The 10,471-nt window shown below is 39.3% G+C and overlaps 1 protein-coding gene across 1 annotated transcript in view; it reads left to right on the top strand.

The window, feature by feature from the left end:
- Positions 1-9,802: 9,802 nt before the first annotated feature.
- The window catches only part of LOC149067666 (supervillin-like), a 238,023-nt gene continuing 237,354 nt past the window's right edge, over positions 9,803-10,471 (top strand). The window contains exon 1 of the mRNA XM_089252480.1: positions 9,803-10,010. The gene's annotated coding sequence lies outside the window, so the exon portion shown is untranslated. The remainder of the gene's footprint in view (positions 10,011-10,471) is intronic.

The raw sequence follows: 10,471 nt of genomic DNA, 5'->3' as shown, positions 1-10,471 counted from the left end.
AACTTTTCTAATCCTCCCAGTAATTGAAGAAAACCCGGGAAGAGCGCCGGGTATTTCTGCTAGCCTATATACAGGGTATCCTGTAAGTGCTAATGCGGCCTTTATCTCATCAACCGCCCATCGTAGAGGTACAGTTTCAATTTAAAAAATGCTTAAAGGCATTTGAATAATATTCGCTGCACAAGCTGGACGTATGACGTCGTTAACAACAGAGGACAACAACTACGACGACAAAATTTTGAATAAAAATGTTTAACGCCGGCTGATGAACTCAATGCTTGCCTCAAATCATCAACACTCTGGCACGAAGTTAAAAAACTATCATTATCATCTCTATCATGCGAGTTCAACTGTAAAATGACTCAGCACTGCGATCATTTTCACGTCAGTTGATCAAACTTGGCAATGGAAGTATTCACGTAAAGACCCAAGCACTGGACTCATTATGTTCCCAAATGGATTTTGCCAGTTGTTAAACTCAGTTAAAGAACTTGCAGACAAAGTCTTCCCAAACATTGAACAAAATCACCGAAACCATGAGTGGCTTTGGGAGAGGGTGATTCTGGCATCGAAAAATGACAGTGTGAACAAGATCAACGAAAAAATCCTAAAAATTATTCCGGGAGACTCCACATCTTACAAATCGGTTGACACTGTCACAGACACAGAGCAGACAGTTCTGTATTCTGCAGAATTTCTGAATTCTTTGGATATTCCGGGTGTGCCACCACACAATTTGACCCTCAAAGTCGGAGCACCTATAATGCTTTTAAGAAATTTGGAGGCACCGATACTCTGCAATGACAGCAGACTCTGCGTGAAGAAATTGCACAATTACATCATCGAAGCCGCGATTCTAACTGGATGTGCCAAAGGAAAAGACGTCTTCATTCCACGTATGGGGTCATTCAAGCATTACGTCAGCATCGGGGTGGGGGGGTTTGGATTTGCTGACTTTGATGACGGGGGGGCGGGGGATTACAGTTCCCGATTCGTTTAACTTTTGCCATGACAATCAACAAAGCGCAAGGCCAGTCGTTAACAGTGGCAGGTATCAACCTACTTGAGCCCTGTATTTCTCACGGACAGCTTTTCGTCGCGTGTTGGTAATCCCAAAAATTTGTACATCTACACACCAGATGGGAAAACAAAAAATATTGTGTATCCACAAGCGATTGCCTCAAGTTTTTAATTAAAATATTTAAAAATAAAAGTAATTTTTTCTTACTTGACGCAGAAATTTTTTTGATTAAGAAATAATTAAAAAGCTATACGTATATAATTTTTTTACGGGGCGGGCAGCGTCGCCGGGTATCAGCTAGTATTATATAAAAAAAAACCCATAACACATAACGTGGTTGTCATGGTCTAAATACAGCTATCCAATAATAACAAGCCGGAAAAAAAGTAGCTAAACAACTAAATAAACTGCCCATAGAAAAATGATTGTCATTCACAGGGATAGCTTCTCGATTATTCCCACCCAGCCAGGGCCGTCTTAAGAACATCGTGGGCCCCCAGGCCAGGTAATTTTTCTGATTCCCTCCCTGGCAAATTCTCAAAAATTCAAACAGTTCTAATTTTTGTGAGACCCCCTATACTCTTGAGGCCCCAGGCCGTGCCCGGATGAGCCCATGCTTTAAGACCGCGCTGCACCCAGCTTATTATATTTCATCTTGAAGGTGTCTATCGTGTGGGAATTCACGACATCAGAAGGTATTCCATGCATTTAAAACCCCATTGGAAAAAAACTCCCTGCGTCACAACTTGGAATTATCCCTAACTAATCGAAACTACAGTCGGCCCCCCGTATTCGCGGTTTTTTTTTCCTTCATTGGAAATTTTTTTTTTTTTTAAACACTCAACAATCGTCATTCGCATGTTTTGTTTACAAAATTTGAGTTGTGCGTGTTTAGGATGGCTCATTTTTCTAGTGCTACTGATAATGCTTCGGAACAACAAAAAAAAGTGAAAGGTTTACAAGAAAAATTAGATTTATTGACTATGCTTGGTGAAAGTAAGTCAATTGATGTTGCTGTGGCCCGCTATTACGGAACCAACGAATCTACCGTGAGATATATAAAGCAAAAGGAATAAAATTCGTTCAATCGTGGCTGCAGCTGCACCTTCGGCAGCAAAAACTTTGCATCTCCTACTGGATCCACGTGTTTCTCGTGCACAAAATGCTGGTTTTTTGTGAGTACAAGATTGCTACAAAAAAAAGTATTCCAATTGATTGTAATATTATAACGGAAAAGACGATAAAACATTTTACGCTTCTATAAAGGGAAGGGATAGTGTGAAATGTCTATTTCATCAGAATTTTATGCCAGTAATGGTTGGTTTCATAGGTTTAAGAAACGATTCGGATTACACAATGTAAAAATCGCTTGCGAACAAGCCTCTGCCAACCAGGAGGAAACTAGAAAATTTCCAAAGACTTTGCAGAAAATTATTGAAGAGAAGAGTTATGACCTCAGCAGGTGTTTAACGTTGACGAAACTGCACTATTGTGGAAGAAAATGCCTCAAAGAACATTTATCAATCAAAAAGAAAAGCGAGCGCCTGGTTTTAAGATAGACTTACAATTACTTCAAGATAGACTTGCTATGACTTCAAAATAGACTTACTGTGACTTCAAGATAGACTTACTGTGACTTCAAGATAGACTTACTGTGACTTCAAGATAGACTTACTGTGACTTCAAGATAGACTTACTGTGACTTCAAGATAGACTTACTGTGACTTCAAGATAGACTTACTGTGACTTCAAGATAGACTTACTGTGACTTCAAGATAGACTTACTGTGACTTCAAGATAGACTTACTATGTTGTTTTGTGTAAATGCATATGGGTACATGATAAAGCCCACCGTAATTTTCAAATCTGTGAATCCGCAAGCATTGAAGAGAAATTATGTCAAAGTTCCCAGTATTTTGGATGAACAATAAAAATGCTTGGCCTGTGAAAGAACTTTTCCTGGATTGGTTTAAACGGTGTTTCGTTTCGAAAGTCAGGAGGTACCTTGAGAATGAAGACATGTCATTCAAGTTCTTTTGATACTGGATAATGCTCCTGGATAACAAGATGTCAATATGTTCAAAGCTGATGGTGTTGAAGTCCTCTATATGCCTCCTCATCAACATCTATTATTCAGCCCCTTGATCAGGGGGTAAAGCGAACATTCAAGGCTCACTATATACGCCACGCAATAGAAGGTGCAAATGCATAAAAGGCCTTGAAGGTAAGGAAGAATTACACTACCGCTAATATCATTACTGTCATAACTAGAACCGTAGCAGCGCTTAAGTAGAAGACAAGTTCACCATGAGTAACATAGCGAAAGCGCTTCGCAAGTTTAAATCAGCAATAGATTATTTTCATGACATCTATTTTCATCCATCTATGGTACGTTCTTCACATGTAGAAACATTAGTAGAGGAAACATTGTCAACATACTCCCACATACTTGATGATATGAAGAAGAAACATCAAACAAAAATCACAATGTTCTTTCAGAAAGCGTCGCCAACAACCGCTGCACCCTCTTTTATATTCCCCTTCTACCTCTGCGTCACCCTACTCTTCTCATGATATTCCATAAACGAGATAGACAAAAAAACCCTATGGTTTCGGTTATTCGCGGATTTCCGTATTCGCGGTCACCCTAGGAACGTAACCCCCGCGAATACGGGGGACCGACTGTATACTTCACCAAACACCAACTCTGGCAATATCGCGATATTGCAATTTACTGCGTTTAATGAGATGGGTTGGAAATGAAGGCGCTGTCTACTGGTGTTCACCTCAAGTTCGTTAAGGAAAATATCGTATCTATCCTCCCTCGGGTTCGAACCCAGGACATGGGTGGAGATACGAGAGGGCGTGGGGGGCATTGCCCCCCCCCCCCAGCATCAAAGGTGAAGTCGACTGATACAAATACAACGCCACAACAGGCAAAATGCCCAACTAGGTGGCTGAGAAAAAGATTACCATAAAAATATGGATGTCATATATTTCAAAAATACAGCAACCCAATTAAAAATGCAATTAACAAAAATTATAAGCAATATATACACATGATAAAATATTATACAATGCCCATAACTAATATTATGGTTGCCTTACTAATGCATATCTAATCATATATGTATAGTTGAATTGACATCATCATCATCGTGCCCCCCCAGCAATAATGAACGTTCTTTCCCCCCCCCCAGACTTCCAAGTCTATCTCCGCCTATGACCCAGGACCATGACAGCAACTTACACGGTGGTATCTTACCACCACGCCACTCGGGCGCTAACTAACTAACTAATCGAAACTGGTGCCCCGAATCAAAGTAGTATTTGAATGATGAAGAGAGAGAACAATATTGTTATGTTTGTACAGTTATATTATCGCTAAAAGCGAAGTTTTATAAGCGGGTCCGATTGTATATTCCTTGTAGAGCCAAGTCTAGAGCTCTTATTAAATCTGACACTTGAATGCATGCTAAAAAGCCAGTCACGTGGATCAGGGGCGGCTGGAGCTTAACTGCCACTCGGATGAGAAGCCTCATATGCCGCCTCTAAAGGCGACCCTCGTGGGAGGCTGGCAGTGCTTCAGTCAAGGGAACCTCTAGACCAGTGCCGTCTTAACGCATGGGCCCACCCGGGCACGGCCCGGGGGCCTCAAGAGAAGAGGGGCCTCACAAAAATGAGATCCGGCTGAAATTTTCTAGGATTTACCAGGTAGGGCCTCCGAAAAACCACTTGGCCCGGGGGCCCATGATACTCTTAAGAGGGCCCTGCTCTAGACATACCTGATTTTTTCAGAGGAAAGCGCCATTGTTTACAGTGCAGAATGATTGCGTCTCCTTACGTAGTGAGCCACGGTAGGCCCCGTATTCCTTCAAGTTTTCTCAACATCTGCGTTGTGTTATAACTCAAAAGCGTGATGTCACACGTGAATTTTCACTACGTGAAAATTTTAAGAATTTTGGAGTCTTAACTGCGCTGCCGCCCCTTACAATCTGCCGCCCGGTTGAACCGCACCCCTTGCACCCTCGCTCAAGCCGCCCCTGATGTGGATCGTGTTTAGCATCCCTTCCGAGGATGCCTGGAATGTGTAAACACAAGATGGTTTCAAGATGAGATGGACCAGCTTTCATGGAAGTCACTCCCATCTTCAAAATTTTTTCTCTCATCGCCCCCTTCCCAACTCAAGCCAACCCGTAGGATCCTATACTGAACCCATAGCTTCTAGTGTCCATCCCCCGGACCATTCTATTGTCCCCAGAAACAGTGCCTTAATGCATGGCCCACCCGGACCAACACCACACTAGAAATATCTTTAGTGTGGTGTTGCCCGGGCACGGCCTGTGGAACCCCAAGGGAAGAGAGGGGCCTCACAAAAATGAAATCAGGTTGAAATCACTAGGCCCGAGGCCAATGATGCTCTTAAGACGGCTCTGCCCAGAGGGCAATATTGCCCACTTTGGGAAACGCTGGCGCAGGGGCGTCGGAAGTATTTTCGACCAGTGGGTGCTCACACAGGTGTTCGGTGGCGGGGGGGGGCCCTCTTGAAGGATATCAAAAACTGAAAACGTATTTGTAAAAATAAATATAAAAAAAACGCAAAAAAAAAAATATATATATATATATATATATATATATATTTTTTTTTTTTTTTTTTTTTTTTTTTTTGTATAAATTCTCTATGCCATGGGTGGCTTGAGCCTCGAGGCAAAAGTCTCACCATGCGAGACGACATTGGTTACGCGTCACTTTGGCGTATAAGCCGCATCAGTGAAACGATCCCGAAAATTCGCAACTGTGTTCCTAGCTAGATAAAATGCACAAAAAATTCGTTTTCTCCGAGAGATTAATGCACTATAGTTCGAGTGTTTTTTACAGACACAAAACACATTCATTCTTTCTCTAACCTTTTCTGCAATTATATTTCTCTTTACTCTTGATTTAGTACTTTTCCTTATGGCAGTGCCCACAGAGTAAGAATAATATTAATTATATCTTTAGTCTATGGCAGTGCCCTGTGCCGGTGGCACAGCCCAAGAGACATCCCTCTTTATATGCTGCTACAATATATATCTCTCATCATCTATTTACTCTTCGACTCCAGTACTTAACAAATTAATTTTTTATTCTTTATTTCCCGTGATAAGATACTTTAGTAATAATTTCTAATAATTCATTATTGGAATCTTAAACAAGTCATGGTTTTTCTTCTTTATAATTATTTTTGCTACGAGCCTAATCTATGAAAATATTTTATTACGTAAACCTTTGAATTTACACAAAATGCTTTCAATGCATGCTAACTTGCATGTAATTATGATAGGGTAAGGTAATTAACCAGTCAAGTGGATAAAAAATTAATTTCTTTTTTTCCTTTTTCTCCTTTTTAAAAGTTTGAAGCTAATAAAATGAATTTTCTTGATTAAATTTTTTTATGAATACATTTAAACTGACTTCCTCATTTTTTTAAATCACCAACCAAAAAATTATGAGAATTTAAATAATTACCAATTAATTTTCAAAAATTGAAATATTGAAACTCACATACAGTATAGAATTCTTTGCATTTTACATAATCTTTTCTCGTCAATCTTCATTGGATTTAGCTTAAGCACCGCTTATTTTTCAAATAATAGAATGAATAATGAAAATTAGAACACACAAACTCACCCTGATGTATTTTCATCGAAGAAAAACTTTTCTTACACACTCGAGCACAACAGTTTCAATTGTAAATCTATCGATTGAAGTCCGGCAATTAAGAGAAATGACACTCTGCCGTTAAGTTTCGAAACAAGATCCTATGAGAAACAGTTTCTGTACGAAAAATCTACAAAGATATCGCTGATAAGTTTCGTTTAACAATGAATTATATACGTATATGAATCTTACCACTATCTAGTGAATTCGCCTGTTGGAAAATCCAAATATGAAATGCCTAGATCTTCGATAGAGGAGTAATTATGTTTGTACTTCATCTTCATTGTTTACACCAATGATTCTCAAAGTGTGCGTCGCGGCTACTAGGGGCACCGTGTTGAGCCGTCGATATTGATGTGTGGAAATCATTCTGGCCAGCAGTAAATATAGGTAGTACTGTACTTTTACACGCTATCTAACATGCAAAAAAAAAGACGACGACGACTAAGGCAATTAGTGCAATGCCGTTGCTGTAGGCACAACCATGCTAATAACATCCAATCACAATAAAGAATTGGCCATTCGCAAAATCGACAACCAAAAAAATCTTCTCACAAGTTTCTACAGCTGGTTGTCGGCAAACTTCACTGATCGTTTAATAGCATTTTTAGCGTTGGAGAAAATAAACTTCAGAAAAAAAAGAAAGAGGAATGTAGTTATTCCTCTTTATAAACCATATACCAATGGTTTCAAAATCTTCTTTCCACCTCACACAAATATATCCGCTGCTACTTCCGCTTTCTGGCACCCAAAGGGATGTCGGTCAAACTGAAAAACCTCGTCTTCGCATATGCTCTTTGGAATTCCTTCACTAATTGTAATAGTCACGAGCACTTTTTGATGTTATCAGGGTTTGAAACTGGAAGCTGTTTCTTCTCCCACGAAATGTAAGTTTCAGGAGGGAAAAAAAATCTTGTTTCCCATTTCAGAAGAAGAGGATTTCTTTTACGAAAATTGCGGCCCCCTAAATTTTGCGACCAGGTGCAACCGCACCTTTCGCAACTGCCTAGGTCTGCTTCAACAAAATGGGAAGTGAAAAAACAGCGAGATTTCTATCGGTTTGAGAAAGGGGCCTTCCTTCTGTCACACGGAATCCTTTTGATGGTCACAGATGCATACCCCTTTAAAGAATAATATTCGGTATATAATAAGGGAATAAAAAGTGAATCGTTTTTCCTCATCCAAGATCACTGACCCTCCTGAAATCCTTCGGAAGAACCGAAATAAAAAATATTCGAGCCCACGTGATCATGCGCAGGGCTACCTTTAAAATAGGGATCTAAAAATCATACCCCCGACTGATGGGGGACTAACAGTGCTCCTACAAAGAATGAAAATTTGTTTTGGCACTTCCCCCCAAATTTCCCAACCACGAGCCGCCAATTCTACCCTGGAATAGTGTATACAGCGGCACCCTGTCTTGGCCGATCTCGTTCCACACCCCTTTCAGGTAGGAACCGTGGCTCTACTCGGCACTGTTTGATTTCCAAACAAAAATATTGCTCCAAATGGAACCATAGCTCCAGAAGCATGCGCAGGAAGAAACAAAGACTGGGCCTCCATGTGATCAGAAATACTGTATTTGAGTAGTCTGAATTAAAAATCATGTATGTTTCTGTGGAAAAATTGGCAAGTTTTATTTGTTAGTTTATTTTCTGTGTACCGTCAATATTTCCATACTGGAAGCGTACCGAATGTTTTTTATGCTGGATTTCTGGGTGTCAATAATTATGTTTCTTGTGTAAAAAAAATGAAACCAACAAATATTTATACAAATAAAGCTATTCGGGGGGGGGGGATTTTCCACTCCTACCCTCCCGCCTATGCTAATAATACAAATTTAAACGGTGGAAGCTTTGATAAACTTGATATTTTTCTCAATTTTTTACTCCTAAATTTAGTAGAAAATATTATTGATCTTTCGAGAAGTGATCGCATTAAAGTGCCGTGGGAAAAGATGTGTAGGGAGGAAAGCGACCAGAATATGAGGAATATTTCGTAATTTATATTTAAAAATAATGATATTCACACAACATTATTATTTCTGAATTGTTATCTGAGCAATGATTTTTATAATTATGAAATTTTTAAGCATTCTTTAATTTAAAAAACCAAGCTGATTTGCGAGTTTCTATTTGATACTCTCTGCTACCTCAAACGCCCCCACTATGTGTACTATGTTCCTTGCTCGCAGCTATATTCTCGTGTCGCTTCTCTTCCTTCTCATTCGTCGCTTTGCTCGCCTCTTCCACTATGTTCTTAGGCTTAGGCAAAACAGGGAAAAGGGACACAAGCAGAAATGTGAGAAAGCGAAGGGGGGGGGGAGGGTTGGAAGCACTACAGTAAAATGTTTGCTGTATCGGCGCCTAAAGGCTCTATCAATTGTGATGGCAACGGGGACTCCAGCAAGATTCAAGACGCATAGAACAGGCAGACAAATTTGACCATGTTCATATTTTTAGGCCTGTTTAATTTTTTTTTTTTTTCGTGTTCGATATTTACCGGGGGGGGGGGGGAAATCAGAAATCTATATATAGGAGGTTTTTATCCCTGAATCAATTCTGTGGGTGCTCTGTCCCGTTCTACCCATCGAGGAGAAATTGTATTTCTCCTCTAAGGTTCTACCAGAGAGTGTGGGTGCTCGAGCACCCCCCGGCTCCGACCAACACCACACTAGAAATATTTAGAGTGGTTTTGCTCACTATATTTAGTGTGGTGTTGCTCCGACGCCACTGCACTGAAACAATGAAATAAAATACGCAGTCATGTTCAAAACAGGATGTATGGTCTTAAGTGAAACGTGAAATCTGTGCTTTACAAATTTTTCAAAAATAAAATATATAGCTCAAACAGAGCGAAATATCAACTCTGTTAAGTATTAATGCTAATTTTACTTCCCTTGTTTTTTATTATATATATATATATATACCAGGAGATATATATATATAAACAACTTCACTCATGCACAACAGTTTCTATTTCCAAATAAGGATTTCAAAACCAAACTCTCTCTCAAAAGTAGAGCAATGGAAAACTCACATTTAAAATCGATTTCCTCATCGGAGATAAACGGCCTCGTTCGTATTTTTGGAATTGCTGGATTTAGCAGAAATTTGTTTATAATTTCGTCTTCATCGACTTTTAACTTAAACTTTCTTTTTCACCGAACTGTCCGTCAAAATTAGTGAACCGAATTCAAAAATTTGATTTCAAAGTTTCGATTCCAATCAATATCATGTTGCGCGGTTGCATTTTTAGATCTTTATAGATTTGTTATTATTGTCTGTGGGTGAGTTTTTTTTTTTCCTTTCTATTTGAAAAGCATAAATATTAATTTCTGAATTATTATTTTAATAATTGAAGTAATTTAACTCTTTCTTTATTTTCAAGCAATCCTTCGAACGCCTCTATATTATATCGATAAATAAAATGAGTTATCAATTACCTGCGAGGCAACATGGTGAAGTAATTTCAAGAAACTGATGTGGCTCCATAGGCGGAGGTAGACTTGAAAGTCTGGGGAGGGGGGACATGATGATGAAGTCAATTCATATATACATAGAGATGCCACTGGACTTTAATTGGGACCCAGGTTATTTGAAAAATCTGGATCTTTTTTAAGTGAAAGTGGGTCCCTCTGAAAAAAAATGTAACTTGAAAAAAATTATGCCCCCCACCCCCATAATTCACTCTATGAATTTTCTTCCAACATGCCCCAGGTCTTTGATCACCTGCTTATATTTGGTCGTT

This window comes from Pholcus phalangioides, unplaced genomic scaffold (genome assembly GCF_987345545.1).
Source record: "Pholcus phalangioides strain wild (caught in Gottingen) unplaced genomic scaffold, Ppha-v1.0 ptg000029l_1, whole genome shotgun sequence".
NCBI classification, from domain to species: Eukaryota; Metazoa; Arthropoda; class Arachnida; order Araneae; family Pholcidae; genus Pholcus; species Pholcus phalangioides.
The sequence above is the reverse complement of the archived record's forward strand: the minus strand, read 5'-3'. Positions and strand labels throughout refer to the sequence as shown.